The 27496-nt window shown below is 44.5% G+C and overlaps 1 protein-coding gene across 1 annotated transcript in view; it reads right to left on the bottom strand.

Annotated features, from left to right (window-relative positions):
• The window catches only part of LOC126297593 (kelch-like ECH-associated protein 1B), a 425725-nt gene that overhangs the window by 199340 nt on the left and 198889 nt on the right, over positions 1-27496 (bottom strand). Inside the window, exon 3 of the mRNA XM_049988568.1 lies at positions 20771-20850. The gene's annotated coding sequence lies outside the window, so the exon portion shown is untranslated. The remainder of the gene's footprint in view (positions 1-20770; positions 20851-27496) is intronic.

The raw sequence follows: 27496 nt of genomic DNA, 5'->3' as shown, positions 1-27496 counted from the left end.
TGGCCGAGCGGTTCTAGGGGCTTCAGTCTGGAACCGGGCGACTGCTATGGTCGCAGGTTCGAATCCTGCCTCGGGCATGGATGTGTGTGATGTCCTTAGGTTAGTTAGGTTTAAGTAGTTCTAAGTTCTAAGGGGCTGATGACCGCAGATGTTAAGTCCCATAGCGCTCAGAGCCATTTGAACCATTTGATAAGTCCTGCTTCGGGTTACTGCCTGTCTTCATGCTTGCCAAACCTTACCTTGGCCAACAAGGTCGCTGGGTCTCGCCCCAATGGAGAATGTTTGGAGTATTATGGGCAGGGCCCTCCAACAAGTTCGGGATTTTGATGATTAACGCCCCAGTTGGGCAGAATTTGGCACGATATCCCTCAGGAGGACATCCAACAACTCTATCAATCAACGCCAAGCCGAATACCTGCTTGTGTAAGGGTCACAGGTGGACCAACGCGGCGTTGACTTGCTCAATATGCGAAGTTCATTCTCTTGAATAAATCATAAAATTTTTCTGAAATTGTAGTCATGTGTTTGTAAATGTACATCAAATCTACCGATTTCTGTTGCATTCGAATAATTCCTTCGTCGTGCGCTTCTTTTTTTTTTTTTTGTCGTCGTAAAGGGTATTTAACGAAATATTCAGCTTGCGATGAGCACTTTAGACGGCTGGATGATTTCCTAAATACCTCGAGGCAAGTGTGTTAATCTTGGACATGATGTGGCCCTATGATTTGTCTGTCCCACTACTGACATGATAGCTTTAGCGTGCATCTACAGCAACACACAGGAACTGACTGATGAAATTTACAACGGCATAAAGTAGTGATGGCCAGAGCAGGATAAGTAAAGCTCACCGTGCATGAAGCATTCGATAAGCTGCACGTGTCTCCTGGATCGTGTCAAATGGCAAACACCTCAGGAAAAACTCGCAGTCCTGGCTGGGTACGGGTTAGGTAAATGGAAAATGAGCGTTTGGCGTCATTGGACGGCAGGCCCCTTACAGGGCAGGGCCGGCCGCCTTGGTGCAGGTCTTATTACATTCGACGCCACATTGGGCGACCTGCGCTTCGGATGGGGATGAAATGATGATGAAGACAACACAACATTCAGTCCCTGGTCGGAGAAAATCCCCGACCCAGCTGGGAATCGAACCCTGGCCCGTAGGACGGCATTCCGTCACGCTGACCACTCAGCTATCGGGGTGGACATGGGTTAGGTCAACCCAGAGTTCTCTACTTCTATTTTTGTAAGCTCTAGGTAGCATGCTACAGCGAACTACCGCTCGGCGCGACGGTAGAAAGCTTCCTGTCACTGCCCAGGCAAGCTGTGTGCCAATCGGATGGGTCTGTAGTGTTGTTACCTGATAACCTCTTTTCACCTACTGCGCCCCAGCTTTGCTTTGACTCGCTCATGCATTCAGGACTCTGCCTAAGCACGGTTTTTGAAAGTATCGCTCGTGGGGAAACTCTGTTTGCCCTATCCTAATATGACATCCTGCAAAGTACAAACAACAGACGAAGGACAACAGGCAGATTCCATATTCCTAGACTCGGCGCCCAACAGCAGACTGTTAACGAAGATGCGAGCATACGGTTTAGGATCCCAGATGCGTGACTATCCCGAAGACTCCCTAAGTAACAGAAACCCAGTACGTTGTCCTCTACGGCGAGTGTTCACAAGAGCCGGACTCAGGAGTGCTCCAGGGAAGTGTGATAGGACCGCCCTTATCCTCTATATACATAAAAGGTCTGGCGGGCAGGGTGCTCAGCCGTCTGCGGCTGATAATTCTGTTGTGTATGGGAAGGTGTCGTCGTTGAGTGATTGTAGGAGAATACTCGATCACTCAGACAAAATTTCTAGTTTGAAATGAATGGCAGTTGGCTGTAAATGCAGAAAAATGTAAATTAATACAGGTGACCAGGAAAAACAATCCGGTAAAGTTCGAACATAGAATTAGTGGTGTGCCTCTTGACATAGCCACGTCGATTAAATATCTAGGCGCAACGTTGCAAAGCGATGTGAAATGGAACGAGCAGGTAAGGATTTTAGTAAGGAAGGCGAATAAACGACTACGTTTTATTGGAAGAATTTTACGAAAGTGTAGTTCATCTGAAAAGGAGGTCGCATGTAAGACACTAATGCTGCAACTGCCCGAGTGTTTCGGATCCACACCAGATCGGATTAAAGGCAGACGTCGAAGCAATTGAGGGGCGGGCTGCTAGATTTCAAAAATGGTTCAAATGGCTCTAAGCACTATGGGACTTAACATCTGAGGTCATCAGCCCCCTAGACTTGGAACTACTTAAACCTAACTAACCTAAGGACATCACACACATCTATTCCCGAGACAGGATTCGAACTTGCGACTCTAGTAGCACCGCGGTTCCGGACTGAAGCGCCTAGAACAGCTCGGCCACAGCGGCCGGCTGGTGGCTTACAAATCGGCTCTCGTGGAATATTTAGAGATATTACACTTTTTTCCTACTGTCCCAAGCGTTCTGTAATTCAGTTGGAAGGTATTCACACTGAAAGAATGAGATCCTGTGTTGGTGATTCAAAGGAGACGTCAGCCTCATCTAACGATCACGCCCTTTAGTGAACATAGATATACACGAACAATGAAACATAAATATTTTTTTCCAAATTCATAAAACACTAGAAGGCCTTGCTGTATCGCTTAAGTCAATAAACAGCCTGGGATACTATATACGCCTCGTGAACACCGCAAGAGGTGCCCAAATAAGCAAGCTGTTAACTCTCATATCTTTTACAGAGTATTGCACACCCCACTGAGTAATGCAATTGAGCAGAAAGCATTTCGCCATGTTGATAACCTCAAAATGACTTATATTTATTCTTATCTTCGAAGTACTTAAATTTCGAATGTACCTGCAGTCTGCCTTATCTGCACGGACGAGGCCTTGCATACTCATGGCGATAGGTCAATGAATCTTAGCGAATTTTCAGACGTATCCCAAGGCTTACTGTTCGCTACATATGCAAGCGATGTGGTGAATAATGCCGGATGTTCCGAGAGACTGTTAGTAGTTCACAATGTTGTGAAGGAAAGTGACAACGTCCGAAAATTGTTACAAAAAGACCACCGCAGGATCGACGCCTGCATTTAACCCTCAATTTGATTAAATGAAACGTATTGCGCATAAACAGGCGAAGTAACTCATTGTTCAATTACATGAGTGGTGGTCATCCACCCCAAACAGCCATAAAGTAGCCAAGAATATGAGTATCGAGCGGCCTCAAGAGGCTGCCAACCCGACATTCATTGAGAGCAACCTACGGAAATGTAATTCGTCTACCAAAGAAGTAGTTTACAAAACACTCTTTCAGTACTGCTCATGAGTCTGGGAAGTTTACCAGGTAGGATTAATAGAGGCTAAGAGAAGTTCCTCCATGAGATCCATAGCGCTGAAGACAGCGGCGCTCAGGTTGGTGCCGTATCCGTTGACTTCAGGTCGGCATTTGAAAGTGTCCTGCACTGCCGTAAAGTGTAAAAAAATAACAAACACGAGCTTACCGACTATCGGATCAGGTTTGCGACCTAGATTAAAGACTTCCTTCCAGATAGAAGTCGACACGTCGCTCTTAACGGAACAAAATCGACAAATGTAGAGGTAATTTCCGGAATACCTCAAGCAAATGTGATTCGACTGTTACTGCTTACAATGTGTACAAATGATCTAGTAGAAACCATCAAACGCTCTTTAAGACTTCGCAGATGAAGCGGTTGTCTATGGTAAATTAGCAACGCCAGAAGGCAGCATCGGTTTGCAGAATGACCTACAGAACACTGATAAATGGTGCAGTCTCTGGAGTTGACACTGAAAGTAAACAAATATGCCATATTGTGCACACATAGGAAAATAATCCACTACTGTACAACTACACTATTTATGAAAAATTTCTCGAAACAATATATACCGCAAAATATTTAGGAGTAAATATCCAGACCGAAATAGAATGACCACGTAAACTGCATAGTAGGGAAAGCAAGATTCACAGGAAGAATCTTGAGGACATGTAACTCATCAACGGAAGAAGTGGCTTACAAGGCGCTTGTTCGACCGAGTCCTGAGTACTGTTCATCAGTCTGGATCCCTTACTATGTAGGACTGATAGGAAGGGGGAAAGAAAGAAAGGGATGGAGGGAGAGAGGGGGGGGGGGGGAGCAGAGATCCAAAGAAGAGCGGCGTGTTTCTTCACGGGGTCGTTTAGTCGGTGAGGGGGCGTTAGATAGATGCTCAAAGAACTCCAGTGGCAGACGCTACAAGAGACGTTGTGCGTCAAGAAGAGGTGTACTATTGACATTTCGAGAGAGTATTTTCCGGAAAGGGTCGGGCAGCACATTATTTTCTCCTCGAGAAATGAACACGATGAAAAAATTCTAAAAATTAGGTCTAATACGGAGGCTTACCGACAATCATTCTTCCTTTGCGTCATTCGCGAGTAGAAGAGGGAAGGGCTGATCATTTCGTGGTACCAGCTGTACCCTCTGCCACACACTGTCAGGTAGTTTGCGAAGTACTGACGTAGATGGGTATGTAGAAGATCAGGGTAAGTGTAGCATGCGTGATAGCGTCAAGAAGATGCTCATCACGGGGAGAAAAATCCGAGAAATTCGAATACATACGGAAGCTTAAGGAAGAGCTGGGGTGCACCGAACAACAACGCTGCTCATTCTACATCAGCCGGTGTGCTGACGCAGTGTTTTGAGACACATTCCGAGCAACGGGGGCCTGCGGAGGGAGTAGTCGATCTGCATCTGAAAACGGCGGCAGCGGTGGCGGGAGGCGTGGCCTTGGGCGGTGACTCAGCACAAAGCGCGCAGCCTGCCCTGGCCGCCGCACGCGTCCCCTCGCCAACTAGAGTTTGCTAACTGCTCCACACCTGACGCACGACGCAATTACCGTACTGTAACTACACACTGCGCCAGCGGTTATTTGCAGCGGCCTGCTGTTGATGATACACGTGCAGTGGAATAGTGCACTACTTAAATTCCAGCACGAATCTTACAACAAAGACTGAATCTCGTAAAGAGTATAAGAGCCGAATAAAAATTTGTCACAGTGCAGAGACCAAACTAACTGCAAGCTCTTCACGTGGAACGGGTAAGAACAATCGAAACCGCAGTAACCGTTTATGTCGCGGGTCGATCTGGTAATTATTACCACAAATTTGAGCTGCATTTGCAAACTGGATGTTTACCTCTTCCCAAATACACACATACAAATTGGTATGCTATCAAAATGCGGCAAATTCGAGTATGTTCATTCTGAGTTATACAGTACGCACACACACACTGCCATTGACGTCTCCAAACTGTTGTGATAAGACCCGGAAGAAGGTAGTTGTAATTTCGTTGGGAAAGAGCATTTTCATGAGAAGAAATAAGGAGAGTGCGACTCTGACCACTTCACCACTTCAGTACAGTATCCTGTATTAAATTCCGAACCGCCACGAGTATTTTATGGAGTGAGTACAATGAATTTTCTTGAGGTTCATCCGTCTGTCTCCTGAATGCGCTGATACCGACACAACATGAACACAACAGTGAACTTTATTACCCCCTTTCCCCCCATACGTATACCGTCTACACGGAAACGTGTAACGCTCATATCGTATAAAGCGAATAACACCCTAATCGCTACTGTTCTTCTGAATGTTGAGGGATGTTCACCTATCGTCATCACACTTTCACTGAATATGCAGGCTCCCTTTACACTGAGGTGGCGGAAGTCATGGGTTACTGATATGCATATCTACAGAAGGCGGTAGTATCGCGTACATTAGGTATAAAAGGGCAGTGCATGGGCGGAGATGTCATTTGCACTCAGGTGATTCATGTGGAAAGGTTTCCGACGTGATCATGGAAGCACGACGGGAATAAATAAACTTTGAACGTGGAATGGTGGTTGGGGCTAGACGCGTGGTGCTTCAACTTTCGAAAATCGTTAGAGAATTCAGTATTCAGAGATACACAGTTTCAAGAGTGCCGAGAATCTGGAACCGCGCGACCGCTTCGGTCGCAGGTTCGAAACCTGCCTCGGGCATGGATATGTGTGATGTCCTTAGGTTAGTTAGTTTTAAGTAGTTCTAAGTCCTAGGGGGCTGATGAGCTCAGCTGTTAAGTCCCATAGTGCTCAGAGCCATTTGAGCCATTTCAACCAAATTTCAAGCATTACCTCTCACCACGGACAACGCAGTGGCCAAAAGAGTACACTTAACGACCAATAGCAGCGGCGTTTGCGTCACAGATTTTCAGTGCTATGATGCGTTCATCATAAGAATGAATCTGATGTAAACAAACACAAACGCGATGATTGCTCAGAAGCCGTAGCACACGTACACCGCTGTTATGCTCTTGGAAGTAGGTCCAACTTATGCATCACATATGTTGTTACTAAGTTACATTAAATGAAACTGTAAGATATACAAATGTATTTACAGCCACCAACGATGGTGGGTTCATATTGTAATGGTACGGTGGCAAATGGTGAAATCTTTCAGTACTCTCGTACGTTAGACACAGCTTATTCAAAAAAAATTACCCTGTGGTTAAGTCAGGAATTTTCATCATTCTTGTTTTCAATTACAATAGTACGTTAGCTAAAAAAGATCACGTATTGCGGTTTTCGTCTAAGGAGCGTATTGTGGTAGATTTGCAGTGTATTATTTCATTGTGCTTAGAAATTAAATGACATTAGAAGCTATATTGCTCCTCTGCTCGTGTCTTTTCACGTGTGTACTGCAGCTGGCCACGTACCTGCAAGCTAGCTGTACCAGCTGACCAGCCAGTGCTGTCAAAGTTAAATGCGCCGATAAAGCTGTTGTCCTGTATTATCGCTAAGTTGATGTGCGCGTAACGCACAGCACAAAACGTACCCTTATTATCGTACTTGACAGTACTCGAGACAGCTTAGCTGCAGTCCCACGTGAAATAGAAATCCAATGAGGTTCCAGCAAACGCGGAACAATACATAGTGCAATGTTTACATCGGGTTCATTCTTATGATGAACGGATTATACCAGACAAGCAACACTGCGTGAAATAGTGCAGAAATCAATGTGGGACGCACGAAGAACGTATTCGTTAGGACATTGCGGCGAAATCTGGCGTTAATGGCTATGGTAGCAGACGATTGACTAGAGTGCCTTTGCTAACAGCGCCAGTCTAAAGAACATTCTGGACAGTTCGAGCGAATGATTTGGCCTCTCAGACCGCCCGACATGAATGCTATCGAGCATTTATGGGACATAATGGAGAGGTCAGTACGTGCACACAATCCTGCACCGGCAACACTTCAGCAATTATGTACAGCTATAGGGGCAGCACGCCTCAATATTTTTGCAGGGGCTTCCAATGACTTGTTGATTCCATGCCACGCCGGGCTAAAGGAGGTCCGACAGGATATCAGGAGATATGACATGACTTTTGTCACTTTAATGGACTTTAAAAAAATCATGGAGTAAGAAATGCAGTAATCTGTTTGTCACTTGATCTGATTAGACCGGTTCCGATACTGAAAAGGATGAACAAATTATGTCTAGACTAAGGACTGGAAAGCTTCTCCAAGTAGTTAGGCTATTGATCAGATGAGATCTACGTGCAGTGTATGCCATCTACTACTGGCAGTACACGTTCAGTTTCAGGAAGGCACGTCTAAAATTGGATATATATTTCCATCTAGTTCCTTGCGGTTTTGCTGGTGAAACTAAGTGCAACTGTTCTGTGCTACTTTAAAAAGAATTTATCTCTATCCTAATTCGGGAATTAGATGTTTCTGTTTCATGAGACAGGGTAGCTAAATTTTTTTCCTGTAGGAGTTATCCTGCTCTCTAATTCTACCTAACCTGAGCAGAATTTTGAGAGATGTTACTTCAGAAACTATTGGCGACACACAATTTAACCATGTACAGACGCCTACACAACTCCGAAGTAGAGATTCAAATAACTATATAAACGAAGTTAAGATGTATAAACCAGCATGCTGTGGAGTCACTTCATATAGATAACGAACAATACGGTGTAGAAACCGGCAGATGTTTGCCGAAGACTAAGTCTGAACGCATAAAAAGAGTGGTAAAAGTTAAAAGACGTCGTGCGGAAGTAAAGACAAAACATTATAACAGTATAGTACGGAGCTGTGCGACAGTCTTTAATTAAATGAGACACTAGACTCAGCATCCCATATTTAACCCCGTACAATTAACTTCAGAAAGCGTAATAACCATGGGGACCTCATGAAGTTGCTATCACGTGTCAAATGAGTCCCAGTCAGCAACGAATGTTTATATGAGTGACTTTCTATATGAGGATACTTCATGTTGTGACTGTCTGACAATAATGTTATTATTCCAGCGCACTTTACGTGTGCACATGGCTACAACACACAGCGGCTGACAGTTGTAATATTCAGAGTCCAATAAAAAAAATTACAAACACGTTTATCATTCAGCCCACTAGCCGTAAAGGCTTTTATTTATTTCCAGTCTCGTCCTTGTATTCTACAGCCGTAAATGGTAATAACTTGCAAAAACAATTTCATTCACAACACGTACTCGTTTTATGTCCATATTTCATGTTCACACTGTTTGCAGTTAATAAAAATAGCTTCAACGATATGTTTAGTTCCTAATGCATCTATATTTGTCCCAAAGGGCAACTGAATTATGTGGCTTACCCAACAGTCACGTAATAATAACAAAAATAAAGAATGAAAATGGCTCCCGTACGGTTAGAACAAGGTCGTACTCTGTCCAGCCACAGTAATGTGATCACCTGTAGAAACGTGAATAACCGCCTTGAGCAGATCGGAACGTTGCGAGACGTGCACGAAGGTAGTCGACGAGGTTCTCGAAGGTTCCGACAGACGTATGAAGGCATGCCGACTCCAGTGCCGTACCAGCTGCGCAAGGTTGCTCGGTTGAGCATCCATGGAGCGAACAGCCACTCGAGGTGGTCCAACAGATTTTCGATTGGATTTAAATCCGGTAAGTCTGGTGGCCAGAGGAGTAAGGTAAACGCACCGCAGTGCTCTTCGAACCACTCAAGTACACCGCGGGCTGTGTGATACGTTACTAGTAGATGGCATCCTGCCGAGAAAAAACAGACGCATGTAGGGGTGGGCATGGACTCCAAGCATAGATGTATACTCGTGTTAAGCCACTGTCTTCCAGAATGACAAGAACACCCACGGAATGCCACCAAAACAATCCCCGGACCATAACGCTCCCTCCTCTAGCCTGGGCCGTCCCGAGGATTGTTGCAGGGTATTTTCTTACAGACGTTTCTGTCCGACGGAGCACCAAACGTGATTAATTTGAAAAAGCCACCTTTCGCCACTCGGCATATGTCCATCGGCGGTATTGGCGTGCAAATTCCAGCCTTCGTCGCCGATCAGCAGCAGTCAGCATGGGTGCATGAATCAGAAAACCGCTGCGGAGGCCCATACACAGCAACGTTCGCCGAACGGTCGTTGAGGACGATGTTTTCAGCCCCTTGATTCCTCTGGGCGGTCCGCTGCTAAGCAGCCGCACGTGTATTCGCCGGTAAACATTTCCGTAGCCGTCGTTCGCCCCTGTCACATGGCCCGTGGTACACCACAGTTACTCCGGCAGCGGTTTTGAATAACGCCGTTTTGCAAATGGTTCAAATGGCTCTACGCGCGATCAGACTTAACATCTGAGGTCATCAGTCCCCTTGACTTAGAACTACTTAAAACAGCTAACCTAAGGACATCACACACATCCATACCCCATGCAGGATTCGAACCTGCGACCGTAGCAGCAGCGCGGTTCCAGACTGAAGCGGCTAGAACCGCTCTGCCACAGTGGCCGGCCTCCGTTTTGCCATGCACAGGACACTTTAACTGCGGCAGCACGTGACCAGTTAACAAACATAGTCGTTTCGGAAATGCTTTCAGATTTGGCACTAAAGCCAACTATCATGCCGTTTCGGCATTTCGCATTACAGTTACAACTGTGCTGTTTTCCGCCCCCACCCGCCCCGCGACTTGCGTTATACCGGGTAATCAAAAAGTCAGTATAAATTTGAAAACTGAATAAATCACGGAATAATGTAGATAGAGAGGTACAAATTGACACACACGCTTGGAATGACATGCGGTTTTATTAGAACCGGAAAAATACAAACATTCAAAAAATGTCCGACAGATGACGCTTCATCTGATCAGAATAGCAATAATCAGCATAACAAAGTAAGACGAAGCAAAGACGATGTTCTTTACAGGAAATGCTCAATATGTCCACCATCATTCCTCAACAATAGCTGTAGTCGAGGAATAATGTTGTGAACAGCACTGTAAAGCATGTCCGGAGTTACGGTGAGGCATTGGCGTAGGATGTTGTCTTTCAGCATCCCTAGAGATGTCGGTCGATCACGATACACTTGCGACTTCAGGTAACCCCAAAACCAACAATCGCACGGACTGAGGTCTGGGGACCTGGGAGGCCAAGCATGGCGAGAGTGGAGGTTGAGCACACGATCATCACCAAACGACGCGCGCAAGAGATCTTTCACGCTTCTAGCAATAATTTGTTTTTTCGTTGTTCTAATAAAACCCCATCTTATTCCAAGCATGTGTGTCAATTTTTACCTCTCTACCTACATTATTCCGTGGTTTATTAAGTTTTCAAATTTAAACTGACTTTTTGATCACCACTAGTGCTGCCGCCTGCCGCCTGTCAATGGTTACTGCACGTTGACATCGAACACAGACGGTCGTCGCCGGCTTTTGTGTCCGAGCGGTTCTAGGCGCTTCAGACTGGAACCGCATGACCGCTTTGGTCGCATTTTCGAATCCTGTCTTGGGCATGGATGTGTGTGATGTCCTTAGGTTAGTTAGGTTTAAGTAGTTCTAAGTTCTAGCGGACTGATGACCTCAGGTGTTAAGTCCCATAGTGCTCAGAGCCACTTTTTTGAACCAGACAGTCGTCATATAAGCGTGACTGAACCGTGCAGATTTTTCCTATAGAGTACCAATCCACAACAAATTATCAGAAAATAAACAGCTGGCCACAGACTTCGAAGCAGAGACGGTGCTGAAATACAGAGAAAAACGCCAACCTACTAGCGAATTTTAAACCGTTTTCCATATGAACGAATGTCAGTGCAATGTTTCAAAGGCACTTTTAACTTACTTAAGTATCAGATAACGCGTTTGCACAGCCCGCAATCGAAAGATTACACTATTTATATCCATTACGCTGGAGGTTAATTTTGAAGATGATTGCCTTGGTGTAACATGTAGCAATATAATGCAGCCTTGGAACCTAACGGCCTACCTGCCACAAGACAAGAGATGAAAATAAGCCTGTTAATGCTACATATTATGTAGTATGAAAATTATTATAGATAATTTTGAAAAATGTCACCTTACTGCCTTGAGCTGCTGGTAAAATATTTTATTTATACAATCAGTTTCATTCGTCTGGCAATCAGTTTCATAGAAGTATTCACATCAAGTTAGCCGAAATATAAAATCGTTACCGCCAGGTGATAAAACCATGCGTAGTACACTGTCATCATATAGTAATATAAATTACCTCGTCAATCTACAAAAACTGTACTATAAATTGTTCACATTTATGTTAAAACTGTAATCGGCATTAATGCTGTGAACAGATTCATACTACGCAGAGGAAATGACAGAATATTGTTCATGGTTTTATCACCTAACGATATCGATTTTATTTTTCATCTAACATGATGTTGTGAATGCTTTCATGAACATGATGATGATGATGGTGATGATGATGATGATCAGACGACTGAAATTGGTTGTATAAATAAAGAATTTTACCAGCAGCTCAAGGCAACAAGATGACATTTTTCAAAAATATATTCCAAGCAATGTCTCACTGTACATAACAATTAATGTGCAAACAATTAAAGTTGACCACATAGAAAAAAATAATATCCTTTGAGTATATAATTAATAAGTAATAACAAGTACTGGTCACATCATACAAATACTTTTCAATAATAAAATGTATACAGATGTGAGCACGAACGATGACAGAACTTGCGTTATAGGTAAGGATACAGTTTATCTACAAAAGACAATCCCACGAAACACTTGTACAGTTCATAGTGGAATAACTTTTTGAGATTTATAACGTCTCGTGGACGACGAGGCTATTAGAATAATGGAATACTGCTCGCTTACCATTGCGTCCACTCACTTGGTACGTGTTACAATCAGACAAGGGGCAATGTAAGACACCCATGAGCTTTCGTTTCTTTGCGCACAACATCCTCACTATAGTATCTTCGCTATACTTCATCTACGCCTCCGAAAAGCGGAATGCCTATATACTGAGCGTGTTGGCGGAGACTGACGCCGTCCGGGGTGGCCGAGCGGTTCTAGGCGCTTCAGTCTGGAACTGCGCGACCGCTATGGTCGCAGGTTCTAATCCTGCCTCGGGCATGGATATGTGTGATGTCCTTAGGTTTGTCAGGTTTAAGTCGTTCTAAGTTCTAGGGGACTGATGACCTCAGATGTTAAGTCCCATAGTGCTCAGAGCCATTCGAGCCACTCGGAGACTGTGATGTGGACACACAGGACTATGAGGATGGAGTGATTTATTATTATACCTCAAATCAATATGTGTGCAATACCACGTGTTATAAGCACAGAACCGTATTCATTTAGATAATTATGCAGGCGTAAGACTTTCACTTGTGCCACCACCTTCAGGAAGGTGTTTACTGTAGGACCATCAGATTTTACATCTTGTATGCCATTCTTAGTGTTTTTTTGTTTGTTTTTTTTTCATCCTGCCTATCAAACATGTGTTGTTCACAGATGAGGCCTACCTTATGCGTGCTTGTTACGAGGAGGAGGAGATTAGTGTTTAACGTCCCGTCGACAACGAGGTCATTAGAGACGGAACGCAAGCTCGGGTGAGGGAAGGATGGGGAAAGAAATCGACCGTGCCCTTTCAAAGGAACCATCCCGGCATTTGCCTGAAGATATTGAGGGAAATCACGGAAAACCTAAATCAGGACGGCCGGAGACGGGATTGAACCGTCGTCCTCCCGAATGCGAGTCCAGTGTGCTAACCACTGCGCCACCTCGCTCGGTGCGTGCTTGTTACATTAACAGTTAGAACTGTCATATATGGGACCATGAGAATCACCATGAACATGAAGTTAGCTATTACAATTAAAGGTTTTCCTCGAGCATCCGGGACCACTACTTGTCAGAGCGCTTAGCTGCAGCAGCTTGCCACCGATTTCTGTATGTGAAACTCCTGGATACAGTACCTCTAGTTGTGCGCAGCTACCTTACCGTCCCAGCATGACGGACCTCAACACGCTTGTTTTATTGCGCGGATACGACTGTCGACTTTGGGGAAAATTGGTCACGTCGATCTGGACCTCTCGTGTAGCCTGTGCGACCTTCCTGACTACGCGTTAGATTTATATTTTTGTTTGGGACATGACAAGAGAGTGGTGTACATTCCTCTTTTGCGGCCAGAACTGAGCTGCCTAACCGAATCGATCATGAATTTCACGGCGTGAAACAAGTCTTTTCACACTAGACAAAAATCGGTAGTAATTGCTGCGAAAGTGTTAAATGTGTCATGAGGCTCAGGACACGCTGTCTGAACAGTCGTAAATGGATTCGAACATGGATTTAATAAACTGTAATTTGTGCACATTTCTGATTTTCAGAGTCATACAGACTCCTCGTGCACACGAATCTTTATTCACGGGTTAGAAGACCCTCAAAGATTGTTGGTGAGGTCCTGTGACAACTGGCATACAAAGAAAGGCTGAAATCTCTACACTGACACACATTCGGATAAAGACAAAGTGTATCTCGCAGAAACGTGCAGAAAAATCCAAGAAGCGGATCTGAGAGTACAAACTAACAATAGTCTTCAGACTCCTGTCTACCGACTCCGTAAAGATAAAATGATGCTTACAGTTCGGACAGAGTCTTGTCAGCGAACAATCAAGCCACATACAGTACTATCCGTGAATGGTAAAGAACCAAACCTTAACACCCTGTAAGCACATGACAGCCGCTTGACAGTAATTTGCAACAGTGTGGTCCATTGATAGTGACCGGGCTAAATATCGCACGAAATAAGCATCAAATGAAAAAACTACAAAGAACGAAACTTGTCTAGCTTGAAGGGGGAAACCATGTGGCGCAATGGCTGGCCTGTTAGATGGCGCTGTCATAGGTCAAACGGATATAAACTGTGTTTTTTTTTTAAATAGGAACCCCCATTTTTTTTATTACATATTCATGTAGTACGTAAAGAAATACGAATGTTTTAGTTGGACCACTTTTTCGCTTTATGATTGATGGCGCTGTAATAGTCACAAACGTATATGTACGTGATATCACCTAACATTCCGCGAGTGCGGATGGTATGACAGATTTTTTGCACACGTTCTATTTAGCGACGAAGCGTCATTCACTAAAAGCGGTAACGTAAACCGGCATAATATGCACTACTGGGCAACGGAAAATCCACGATGGCTACGACAAGTTGAACATCAGTAAGCTTGGCGGGTTAATGTATGGTGCGGCATTATGAGAGTAAGGATAATTGGTCCCCATTTTATCGATAACAATCTAAATGGTGCAATGTATGCTGATTTCCTACGTAATGTTCCACCGATGTTACTACACGATATTTCACTGCATGACAGAATGGCGGTGTACTTCCAACATGATGGATGTCCGGCACATAGCTCGCGTGCGGTTGAATTGGTATTGAATAGCATATTTTATGACAGGAGGATTGGTCGTCGAAGCACCATACCATGGCCCGCACGTTTACCGGATCTGACGTCTCCGGATTTCTTTCTGTGGGGAAAGTTGGAGGATATTTGCTATCGTGATCCACCGACAACACCTGACAACATGCGTCAGCGCATTGTTAATGCATGTGCGAACATTACGGAAGGCGAACTACTCGCTGTTGAGAGGAATGTCGTTACACGTGTTGCCAAATGCATTGAGGTTGGTGTACATCATTTTGAGCATTTATTGCATTAATGTGGCATTTACAGGTAATCACACTGTAACAGCATGCTTTCCCAGAAATGATAAGTTCACAAAGGTACATGTATCACGTTGGAACAACTGAAATAAAATGTTCAAACGTACCTACGATCTGTATTTTAATTTTAAAAAATCTACCTGTTACCAACTGTTCGTCTAAAATTATGAGCCATATATTTGTGACTATTACAGCGCCATCTATCACAAAGCGAAAAAAGTGGTCCAACTAAAACATTCATATTTCTTTACGTATTACACGAATATGTAATAAAAAAGGGGGTTCCTAGTTTAATAAACGCAGTTGATATCCGCTTCACCTATGGCAGCGCCATCTAGCGGGCCAACCATAGCGCCATCTGGTTTCCCCTTTCAAGCTAGATAAGTTTCGTAGTTTCTTTGTAGTTTTTTCGTTTGGCGTTTATTTCCTGAGATATTTGTCCCGGTCACGATGAATGGACCACCCTGTATACAGGGGTTGGACAAAAATTTGGAAACACAGATAGAAATGCATGCTTGAACATAAATGCAGACGCTAGCCAGGCCTGCACGTGGCGCTGGTGTGTTCGACCATGGACGGCACCTGTGCAACGTCCTCAATACATTCCAAGTCCCAGTTGTGTTCAGAACAGTGTTCTACGTAGTTGCGAGTGCATTACGTCGGAGCTAAGCGAGCTAATTCGAACGTGGGCAAACTGTTAGTGTTCGTATGGCGAGTGCTTTCGTGACCAAAGTCACACGTGGACGAAAGTGTGTGTTGAGTGACACAGTACATGAATAGGACTGTAAAGAAAAATAAGAGGATAGCAGTCGCGAAAGCTACTGCAGAACTAAATGTGGCACTCGGGAACCCTGTGAACAACAACGCAAGGGAGCTTCACAAGCATGAATTTAAAGGGAGAGCCGGAATTTCAAAGCCATGATACAAATGCCCATAAGAGGAAAACTTGGTGCCAAAGCCATAAAAGTTGGACTACGGAGGAATGGGAGAAAGTCATTTGGTACCGTGAGTGAGCAAACGGTTTGCAACTTGTGGCCAAGTTTACGTCCCAAGAGTGAAATATAGCGGGGGTTTTGTGATGATTTGGGCGACCATATCGTGGTATTCCATGGGCCTAATGGCTATTATGCAAGTTCATATTACTGCCAGGGATTATGTGAACATTTTGGCTGATCGTGTCCATCTTATGGTACAATGGTTATTTCTCAATGGTGATTCTGTGTTCCAAGAAAACAGAGCCGCTATTCACACAGCCCGCATCTCCCAGGACCAGCTCTCAATATTACTGAGCCTTTGTGACCTACTTTGAAGAGAAGGGTGTTTGATCGCCATCCGTCGCCTCCATCATCCTTACCTGATCTTCCCACTATTTTTCAGGAATTACGGAATAAGATTGGCTTGAAAACCATTCAGGTCCTATGTTTGTCCATTCCGAGAAAGTGAAGACTGTTTTGAATACCAACCGGTTCCCTGCACAGTGTTGTTCACGGTAATGTGCTGTCTTTTGGGTGGTCCCATATTTTTGTCCAAGTGTGAGTTGGATGTTTCCAGGAACAGCAGTAACCAAAGTTTGCTTGTCAGCCACGTGTCGTGAATGTCAAACGTCTGACTCCTACTGATACAGTTTATACTGCAGCTTGTGGGAATAATTAAGACTAAAGCTGTTTCTAGTGTACTGTACCATTTTCACCTTAGTTAACTCGTTATTGATAGCCATTATTGTAATTTTGGTATACCATTCAATAAAAACAGAAACAGACTTCCAGTGAAAATGTATTCTCATTAACGAACAACGTACTTGGATTACTGTCGGACAACTTCTACGGAGTTATTTCTGTAACGTCTTTTCCCTTTGATTTCCATTACTGCAGCATAAAACATGACTTCCACAACATGTCACAGAAGATCTAATCAGTTTCAAAGAATGCGACTCTGTCCTTGACGTCCAAACCGAAAACCCACGCGTTTCGTTAGTCTGCGCACAGGTTTAGCGTGACACTAATTGAGTGTAGCCAATGAGTTGCTACGTGTTTGCAGGCTCCGTATATGAGATAAAAATGTTGACTTGGCTCAAACACATGTTGGTCAAATGATGAATTCGTATGAAGGAATTGACACGAAATGCTGACAGTGGAGACAATTGGCCACAATATTGATTTTGTGTATTACATTACTTTCATATGAGAACGAAAAAAGGGAAGGGTCAATAAAGAATTTCAAGGCATATACAGGATATAGTTCGACGACACGTTTTTGTTACATGTCACGTATACAGGATGAACATTAATAAAATCGACAAACTGCAGGGACGGATTCCTGACTGGAAATCGAGGAAAAAAAAGTCCTACGAACATGCGTCTAGAAATATACCGTTGCCACGGTAAATGGCGCTGACGAAAATGCTTGTACACTACTGGCCATTAAAATTGCTACTCCACGAAGATGACGTGCTACAGACGCGAAATTTAACAGACAGGAAGAAGATGCTGTGATATGCAAACGATTAGCTTTTCACAATATTCAAACAAGGTTGGCGCCGGTGGCGACACCTACAACGTGCTGACATGAGCAAAGTTTCCAACCCATTTCTCATACACAAACACCAGTTGACCGGCGTTGCCTGGTGAAACGTTGTTGTGATGCCTCGTGTAAGGAGAAGGAATGCGTACCATCACGTTTCCGACTTTTATAAAGGGCGAATTGTAGCCAATCGCGATTGCGGTTTATCGTATCGCGACGTTGCTGCTGCCGTTGGTCGAGATCCAATGACTGTTAGCAGAATATGGAATCGGTGGGTTCAGGAGGGTAATACGAAACGCCGTGCTGGATCCCAACGGCCTCGTATCACTAGCAGTCGAGATGACAGGCGTCTTACCCACATGGCTGTAACGGATCGTGCAGCCACGTCTCGATCCCTGAGTCAAAAGGTGGGGACGTTTGCAAGACAACAACCATCTGCACGAACAGTTAGACGACGTTTAGTTGGTTGGTTGGTTTTGGGGAAGGAGACCAGACAGCGAGGTCATCGGTCTTATAGGATTACGGAAGGACGGGGAAGGAAGTCGGCCGTGCCCTTTGAAAGGAACCATCCCGGCATTTGCCTGGAGCGATTTAGGGAAATCACGGGAAACCTAAATCAGGATGGCCGGATTGAACCGTCGTCCTCCCGAATGCGAGTCCAGTGTCTAACCAGACGACGTTTGCAGCGGCATGGAATATCAGCTCGGAGACCATGGCTGCGGTTACCCTGGACGCTGACAGGAGCGATGGTCCACTCGACGACGAACTTGGGTGCACCAATGGCAAAACGTCATTTTTTCGGATGAATCCAGGTTCTGTTTACAGCATCATGATGGTCCTATCCGTGTTCGGTGATATCGCGGCGAACGCACATTGGAAGCGTGTATTCGTCATCGGCATACTGGCGTATCACCCGGCGTGATGGTATGGGGTGCCCACTGGCTACACATCTCGGTCACCTCTTGTTCGCATTGATGGCACTTTGAACAGTGGGCGTAACATTTCAGATGTGTCACGACCCGTGGCTCTACCCTTCATTCGATCCCTGCGAAACCCTACATTTCAGCAGGATAATGCACGACCGCATGTTGCAGGTCCTGTACGGGCCTTTCTGGATACAGAAAATGTTCGACCGCTGCCCTGGCCAGCACATTCTCCAGATCTCTCACCAATTGAAAACGCCTGCTCAATGGTGGCCGACCAATTGGCTCGTCACAATACACCAGTCACTACTCTCGATGAACTGTGGTATCGTGTTGAAGCTGCATGGGCAGCTGTACCTGTACACGCCACCCAAGCTCTGACCTAACGCCCAGGCGTATCAAGGACGTTATTACGGCCAGAGGTGGTTGCTATGGTTACTGATTTCTCAGGATCTATGCACCCACATTGCGTGAAAATGTAATCACATGTCAGTTCTAGTATATTATATTTGTCCAATGAACACCCGTTTATCATCTGCATTTCTTCTTGGTGTAGCAAATTTTAATGGCCAGTAGTGTATGTTTGCAGGCTATGTGATTGACGCAGCGTAGTGTAAGTAGCACAATGGTTCGGTACTCATGTCGGGAACAAGGCGAGATGGTGTATGGCCAAGCAGATGGAAACGGTCGAAAGGCAGCACGGCTATACTAAAATAAGTATCCGCACAGACACCAAAGACATCACACAACACTTGACGCCCATTTTGGGCATTTGTATGATCATGGGTCTTTTTAGATAGACGAACGTGCAGGGAATGTGCGTACACCCGATTTGGATTACTGGGACGCGATTCGGAGAGAAGCCGGAACAAGCTAAAGAGTGCGGCAATCCATATTGCGACATGTGAACGCGTGCACTGCATCCCATTGAGGCCACTTTGCGCATTTGTTGTGAAGCGGATGCGATGCAGCTCTGTACTCTGTTCCGGGACGATTTGTTGTCATTGCACGCACAACGTCCATATCTGGACACATGTTTATAAGACCTATTTTCCTCCATTTCCATTCAGAAATCAGTCCCTACACTTCGTTGGTTTTATTAATGTGCACTCTGTATAAAACCAGGGTGAAACTCTTAGGAAACCGAGCGAGTTGGCGGAGTGGTTAGGACAATGGACCCGCATTCGGGAGGACGAGGTTCAAACCCGCGTCCGGCCATCCTAATTTACGTTTTCAGCGATTTCCCTAAAACGCTTGAGGCAAATGCCTGAATGGTTCCTCTGAAAGGGCAAGGTCAACTTCCTTCCACATCCTTCCCTAGTCCGATGGAACGGACGACCTGCCTGTATGATCCCCCCCCCCCCCTCCCAAATCAACCAACCAGCTCTACGGAATATTTTCGTCAACCCTTCCCCATAAGAGTACGCTGTCCCGGTAAACAAAGGGCCAGTGAGACACGGATGAGTTCCTTACTTTTCTTTTTTTTTAGTTTTTAACCTCTTCTGTATGATTACACTATGTGTCAAAACTTGAAACATAACTACATAAACAGAGATAAGTGGATTAACAGATATCATGTGATCATAGTTGTGATCTAGGTTTCTGATATTGGATACTCTGACTACGGTAAAAGTCGATCAAATTAAATAATTTATGCAGACAAACCATTCATTATTCACAGACATCATCAAGTCACACCCAAGACGAGAAGATTCAAATCAATTCGTCCTAACACAAAATGTAGGAACTACTAGCTATATTGTAGAAGAGAACATCAGTAAATAATATCAGGGAATAGTCAAATGGTGTCTCTCAGGGAGCGAAGCAACGGATGGGAAGGACAGGGGTCAATATCAATATATTAGCGGTACAGAAGGAGGCTCCAAGCCTTCGAGCAAAGGCAAGAAAGTGTGGAACTAATATAACGTGGAATGCACTATTATTCGAAGGAATAAATCTTCCAACAATTATACAAAAAATGTGTAAAAAACGGTAAATAATAAATATAAACGTCAGGAAATTGCAATTAATTATATATTGGTTATCGATAAGTGCAACACAAATTTAAAACAGTACTCAGAAATTCTTATTTTACGGAAGAACTATTGGTCATTAATCGTAACACTAATATATTAATATCGTTAAGAAGAGTTACAATGGCTGACAGCAAGCAAACACTGGGCTTATTCTCGCAATCTTTCAATCTATCCTTTGGTATAATCCTGACATCTTACACACGTATCTAAAAAAAAGTTATATCATCATCTTACCTTTCGACTCGTCATTTTGTCCACATCTTCCACGCAATTTCCGCGCGACAAAGTACACTGTTGTCCAGTCATATTTTTCTCTGTAACAAAGGTAAAGAAGCTCCTGATAAGAAGGATTCTTTACTAACACATATACTCATAAATTATATGACAATAATTTTGTTAAAAATCTGTAAATAAACTGCACATATAATTTTCTAATTGGTAGTCTCTTGAGATCGGTTGCATAGTGTAGGAGTTGGTCTTTTTTCTCCATACTGGTAAACAAATTAAAATGAATCAGTTTCAAATGGTTCAAATGGCTCTGAGCACTATGGGACTTAACTTCTGAGGCCATCAGTCCCCTAGAACTTAGAACTTCTTAAACCTAACTAACCTAAGGGCATCACACACATCCATGCCCGAGGCAGGATTCGAACCTGCGACCGTAGCGGTCGCGCGGTCCCAGACTGTAGCGCCTAGAACCGCTCGGCCAACTCGGCCGGCAATGAATCAGGGAGATTTGTATTTAGCGGATGCGAACTCAGTGTATTCATTGAAAGACATTGCAAAAATAAACGTTAGCTCTTGTTTATGAACAGTAAAGGAAGGAAGCGTACAACTGAAAGAAAACACATGTTGCTGCTGCTGCTACAGCTGCAAAAGAAAGAGGGTAGAAAGTTCTATCGCTCAGATGGCGAGGGCTGATTTCTGGAATTTCTCAGTAGTGTGTAGTCACCAGGGATGGTTACCGAGGGCTCATATTTCGTAGCGATACTACACTGAAGCGCCAAAGAAACTGGCATAGGCATGCGTTTTCAAATACACAGATACACTACTGGCCATTAAAATTGCTACACCAGGAAGAAATGCAGATGATAAACGGGTATTCATTGGACAAATATATTTTACTAGAACTGACATGTGATTACATTTTCACCCAATTTGGGTGCATAGATCCTGAGAAATCAGTACCTAGAACAACCACCTCTGGCCGTAATAACGGCCTTGATACGCCTGGCCATTGAGTCAAACAGAGCTTGGATGGCGTGTACAGATACAGCTGCCCATGCAGCTTCAACGCGATACCACAGTTCATCAAGAGTAGTGACTGGTGTATTGTGACGAGCCAGTTGCTCGGCCACCGTTGACCAGACATTTTCAATTGGTGAGCGATCTGGAGAATGTGCTGGCCAGGGCAGCAGACGAACTTTTTCTGTATCCAGAAAGGCCCGTAAAGGACCTGAAACATGCGGTCGTGCATTATCCTGCTGAAATGTAGCGTTTCGCAGGGATCGAATGAAGGGTACAGCCACGGGTCGTAACACATCTGAAATGTTACGTCCACTGTTCAAAGTACCGTCAATGCGAACAAGAGATGACCGAGACGTGTAACCAATGGCACCCCATACTATCACGCCGGGTGATACGGCATTATGGCGATGACGAATACATGCTTACAATGTGCATTCACCGCGATGTCGCTAAACACGGATGCGACCATCATGATGCTGTAAACAGAACCTGGATTCATCCCATAGTGCTCAGAGCCATTTGAACCATTTTGAATAGTGTTGTTTGCAGTGTCTTTCGGAAGCAGTGGAACCACTGCCCCCCCCGTCATCACCTTTGCCCTCCCCCAGCACCCTGAATAGGCACCAAACGACGTAGTTCTTCTTTAGTGGTGGGCGGACAAACATTTGAACCGCTATCTTCCCTATTAGGAATAGAGTGTCTTACCAGTGCGATACCTCGTTCAAAACGATGTACAAGTGCACGCCGTTTGATAACGAACTGCTCGCTTCTATCTTTCGCCTGTCGCAGTCGGTTTACCGCACGTGTGTGTTCATTTGCGTAGTAAATATAACATTTTTCGCCTACTTCAGGCTGGGCACTGGCTGAATCGGTTTATTAAATCAGTGCTCAAGCACTGGTGTGTCAGTTTGATGTCATTGACATAAATATGGCGCGGTTTTATTGCGCCGTTATTCTAATTGAAATGCCCTGGCAAATTAAAACTTTGCGACAGGTTGAGACTCAAACCCAGAACCTTTACTTCCGTGGGAATCTTCTTAGCGAATGAATTATCTAGGCACGACTTATGATCCTCCCTCACACCCTCAATCCCGGCAGTATCTCTCTCCTAATTTACAAACTTCACAAAAGTTCTCTTCTAAAATGTGACAAGTCATGGGAAAGCGACATACGCATATACAGATGGCGGTAGTATCGCGTACGTAAGGTATAAAAGGGCAGTGCATTGGCGGAGCTGTCCTGTCATTTGTACTCAAGTGATTCATGTAAAAGGTTCAAATGGCTCTGAGCACTATGGGACTTAACATCTGAGGTCATCAGTCCCCTAGAACTTAGAACTACTTAAACCCAACCAACCTAAGGACATCACACACATCACGAGGCAGGATTCGAACCTGCGGCCGTAGCGGTCGCGCGGTTCCAGACTGAAGGGCCAAGAAACGCTTGGCCACAACAACCGGCCATGTAAAAGGTATCCGACGTGGTTATAGCTGCACGACGTGATTTAACAGACTTTGAACTCGGAATGTAGTCGGTGCTAGACACATGGAACACGCCATTTCGGAAATCTGTGCGGAATTCAGTGTTTCAAGATCCACAGTGGCAAGAATGTGCCGGGAATACCAATGTTCAGGCAAAACCTCTCACCACGGACGACGCAGTGGACGAAGGAGTTCATTTTGACGACCGAAGCCGGCCGAAGTGGCCGTGCGGTTCTAGGCGCTGCAGTCTGGAATCGCGAGACCGCTACGGTCGCAGGTTCGAATCCTGCCTTGGGCATGGATGTGTGTGATGTCCTTAGGTTAGTTACGTTTAACTTGTTCTAAGTTCTAGGGGACTAATGACCTCAGAAGTTGAGTCCCATAGTGCTCAGAGCCATTTTTTTGACGACCGAAAGCAGCAGCGTTTGCGTAGTGTTGTCAGTGGTAACAGACAAGCAGCACTGCGTGAAATAACCGCAGAAATCGCTGTGGAACGTACCACGAGCGTATCCGTTAGGACAGTGCGACGAAATTTTGCGCCAATCGGTTATGGCAGCAGACGACCGACACCAGTGCCTTTGCTAACAGCATGACGTCGCCTGCAGCGCCTGTCCTGGTGTCGTGACTATATCAATTGGACGCTAGAAGACTGGAAAACCGTGCCCTGGTCAGATGAGTTCCGATTTCAGATGATAAGAGCTGATGGTAGGATTCGAGTATCGAGCAAACACCACGAAGCCACGGACCCAATTTGTCAACAAGATACTGTGCAATTTGGTGGAGACTCCATAATTGTGTGGACTGTGCTTACATGGAGTGGATACTGTGCTATGGTCCAACTGAACCGATCATTATGTTCGGCTATTTGGGGACCATTTGCAGCCATTCATGGACTTCACGTTCCCAAGCAACGATGGTATTTTTATGGATGACAATGCGTCATGTCACCGGGCCACAACGAATCGCGATTGGTCCGAAGAACATTCTGGACAATTCAAGCCAATGATTTGGCCACTCAGATCGCCTGACATGAATCACATCGAACATCTATGGGACAAAAATCCTGCACCGGCAACACTTTGGCAATTATGTACGGCTACAGAGTCAGCACGCTATATATTTCTGCACGGGTCATCCAGCGATTTTTTGATCCATGCCAAGTCGAGTTGCTGCACTACGCTTTGCAAAAGAAGTTCCGACACGATATTAGGAGTTATCCCGGGAGACTTTTGTCATCTACGTATATACCTTGGTGGACTACTACTCCTGGACAAATTGTACTGTGGCTCCCAGGAAGAATGGTCAATATTCAGGGATATGGCAGGAACGATTCCAAGCAAAAAGGTCTAGAAAACTGAGTTCTAAAATGCATACCTTAAGATCTATGGGGTCTTCATATTCGTCTTCGATACTGAGAAACAAATCTCTCCTGCTGCAAGCTCTTTGCTTTCCAATTTTGAGAGGTGGTAGTAACGCCCAAAACATAAATTTCTGGTAAACAAAGTGCATACCTTAAGAGTGATGAGCACTTTTTTGGTAGAAGAGATTTTTCACAGCAGCTTCGACGAAGTAGTGCTCATAGTTCTGAGGGTATTCATTTTAGTGTCCACGTTTACCAGATTTTTTTGCTTCGAATAACCGTTCCTGTCATACCCTAGAATATTCATTGACCATTCCTCTTGGGACACCGTGTATTATGGAGAAACGGCTTGACCAAAATCCACGTGAAATGGAAGTAGGAAAGATGCAGTGGCAGAAGTGAAGCTGTGAAGACTTTCAATCTCTTAACAGTTCACATTGGCGCAGCAGAGCGAACGATTCACTCAATCCTGTAATTACATCACCCGCCACACAAGTGCTCATTAGTTAAAGTAATTTGCAAACATTTCCGAAAATTATTCAGTGGATTAAGATATGCTGCTGTGACGACAGAAAGAACAGTCGCGAAGTACGTTAAGCGAATTACAAGTCAGATATGGCCCTCACCTTCACCTTGGAAGTTCTCTCTCTGTCCAATTTCTCCCCCTCCCCCCTATCCAGCTCCTCATCCACCATCTTTCTGACCTAGAGCCTTGTTCATTGTTATTGCAAATGAAACCTTGACTGGGGGGTTGAAGTCGCTTACAATGAATGGGAAAATGGTTCGTATACGAGATGTGACAAAGATCTCTGCAGCTGCTGGATCTGTGGGGATAGTAGCTTCAATGACAGTATTCTTCATAATTTTCATCTGCGAACGGGAAGGATTAGAGGGTTTCTGACGATTTACAGTCCGTTGTAGAATTATGATCATGAGCCAGTGAGCCATAAAAACTACTTTCCTATTTTCTGCTAAAACCTACTGCGAGGAAGAAAAAAAACAGCACTTTATTATATATATACAATTTTTGTTTAAAATTGTATATAAACAGGAAGAATATGTTTGAAGTAAACGGTTTCTCTAATGGACTGAATGCCCTTCTATCATAGTTAAAACTGACTGTGAAAAAGTTAACGAAAGTGCACACTTTCACAACACAGCATAGCATTTTTTCTTGCAGTCGATTTTAACAGAAAACCTCTAATTGTTTCTTTAAAAAAATATATTGCCTACGTCAGTATAAATTTTTATTAGAGCATCGTATAATTATTGATGTAAATCGGTCACGCCCTTGAGCTTTTCTGCAAACATTTCCCCTTAAGATATCAAAAATATATACTAAAATATATAGCCTATGCCCCTCCGAAAGTTTATTACACCTATCGTGCAAAATGTGAAGTGAATAGGTAAAGTACTTCAGGAGATTTTTGGTAACAACGTTAAAGGACTTCGTCTTTATACAGGGTGGTCAGAAACAGTCTCAAAAATTTGTATGTGCGTTGCAGGGCAGATAGCGGTGATACATAATTGTTAAGAAACATTCGATACGTTGCGCCGTTTTCCGGTTACACTGAAGTTAGCTTATTAGACAGTTGCGCGCGCGAATTCGAGTGGCCTGCAGAGATACTTAGTGTTAGTTTTCCTCATAGCGTAGATGATAGCGAACGAGACTGCTCAGCCTTTGGCGCGGGTTCCGGTCCTCACGACTGTCCCAGGTCCAATGTTTGTCGATTTCAAGAACCCAAACGTAGGACATATTTGGGGACGCCGTCTCTGGCAGGCCGCTTCAATTTGCGCGTGAAACGGTCTCAATGGCAAATTTTAATGCTAATTAAGTCGTACTGGTAGCAACGTATAAATGTTTTACTTAACATTTACTTCTCAACGCAACCTACACTGCAACACGCTTACAAGCTTTTCAGACTGTTTATGAGCACTCTGTATGGCAGTAAAGATTATAGCTACGCCAAACAAACTTCTCGGCCGTAGATACAGGAAACATTACTATCTCGACCTCATATTTAAGGAAAAAAAACGTTAAAATTAGGGCCATAATTCTGATAGTACGCACTTATGGCCTTTTTGATATATTCACTGAAAAGCCAAAGAAACTGGTACACCTGCCTAATATCGTGTAGGGTCCCCGCGAGCGTGCACAAGTGCCACAACACGACGTGGCATGGACTCGACTAATGTCTGAAGTAGTACTAGAGGCAACTGACACCATCAACCCTGCAGGTCTGCCCATAAATCCGTAACAGTACGAGGATGGAGATGTATTCTGAACAGCACATTGCAAGGCATCTCAGATATGCTCAATAATGTTCATGCCTGGGGAGTTTGGTGGCCTGCGGAAGTGTTTAAACACAGAAGTGTGTTCCTGGAGCCACTCTGTAGCAATTCTGAACGTGTGGGGTGTCACATTGTCCTCCTGGAACTGCCCAAGTCTGTCGGAATGCACAATGGACACGAAGGGACGCAGACGATCAGACAGGATACTTACATACGTGTCATCTGTCAGAGTCCCATCTAGACCTATCAGGGTCCCATATTACTCCACCTGCAGACGCCCCACACCATTACAGAGCCTCCACCAGCTTGAACAGTCCCCTGCTGACATGCAGGGTCCATGGATTCATGAAGTTGTCTCCAAACCCGTGCACGTCCATGTGTTCTATACAATTTGAAACGAGACTCGTCTGACCAGGCAACATGTTTCTAGTCATCAACAGTCCAATGTCGGTTTTAATGTGCCCAGGCGAGGTTTAAAGCTTTGTGTTGTGCAGTCATCAAGGGTACATGAGTGGGACTTCGGCTATGAAAGCCCATATCGATTATGTTTCGCTGAATGTTTCGCACGCTGACACTTGT

Source organism: Schistocerca gregaria, chromosome X (genome assembly GCF_023897955.1).
Source record: "Schistocerca gregaria isolate iqSchGreg1 chromosome X, iqSchGreg1.2, whole genome shotgun sequence".
Classification (NCBI taxonomy): domain Eukaryota; kingdom Metazoa; phylum Arthropoda; class Insecta; order Orthoptera; family Acrididae; genus Schistocerca; species Schistocerca gregaria.
The sequence above is the reverse complement of the archived record's forward strand: the minus strand, read 5'-3'. Positions and strand labels throughout refer to the sequence as shown.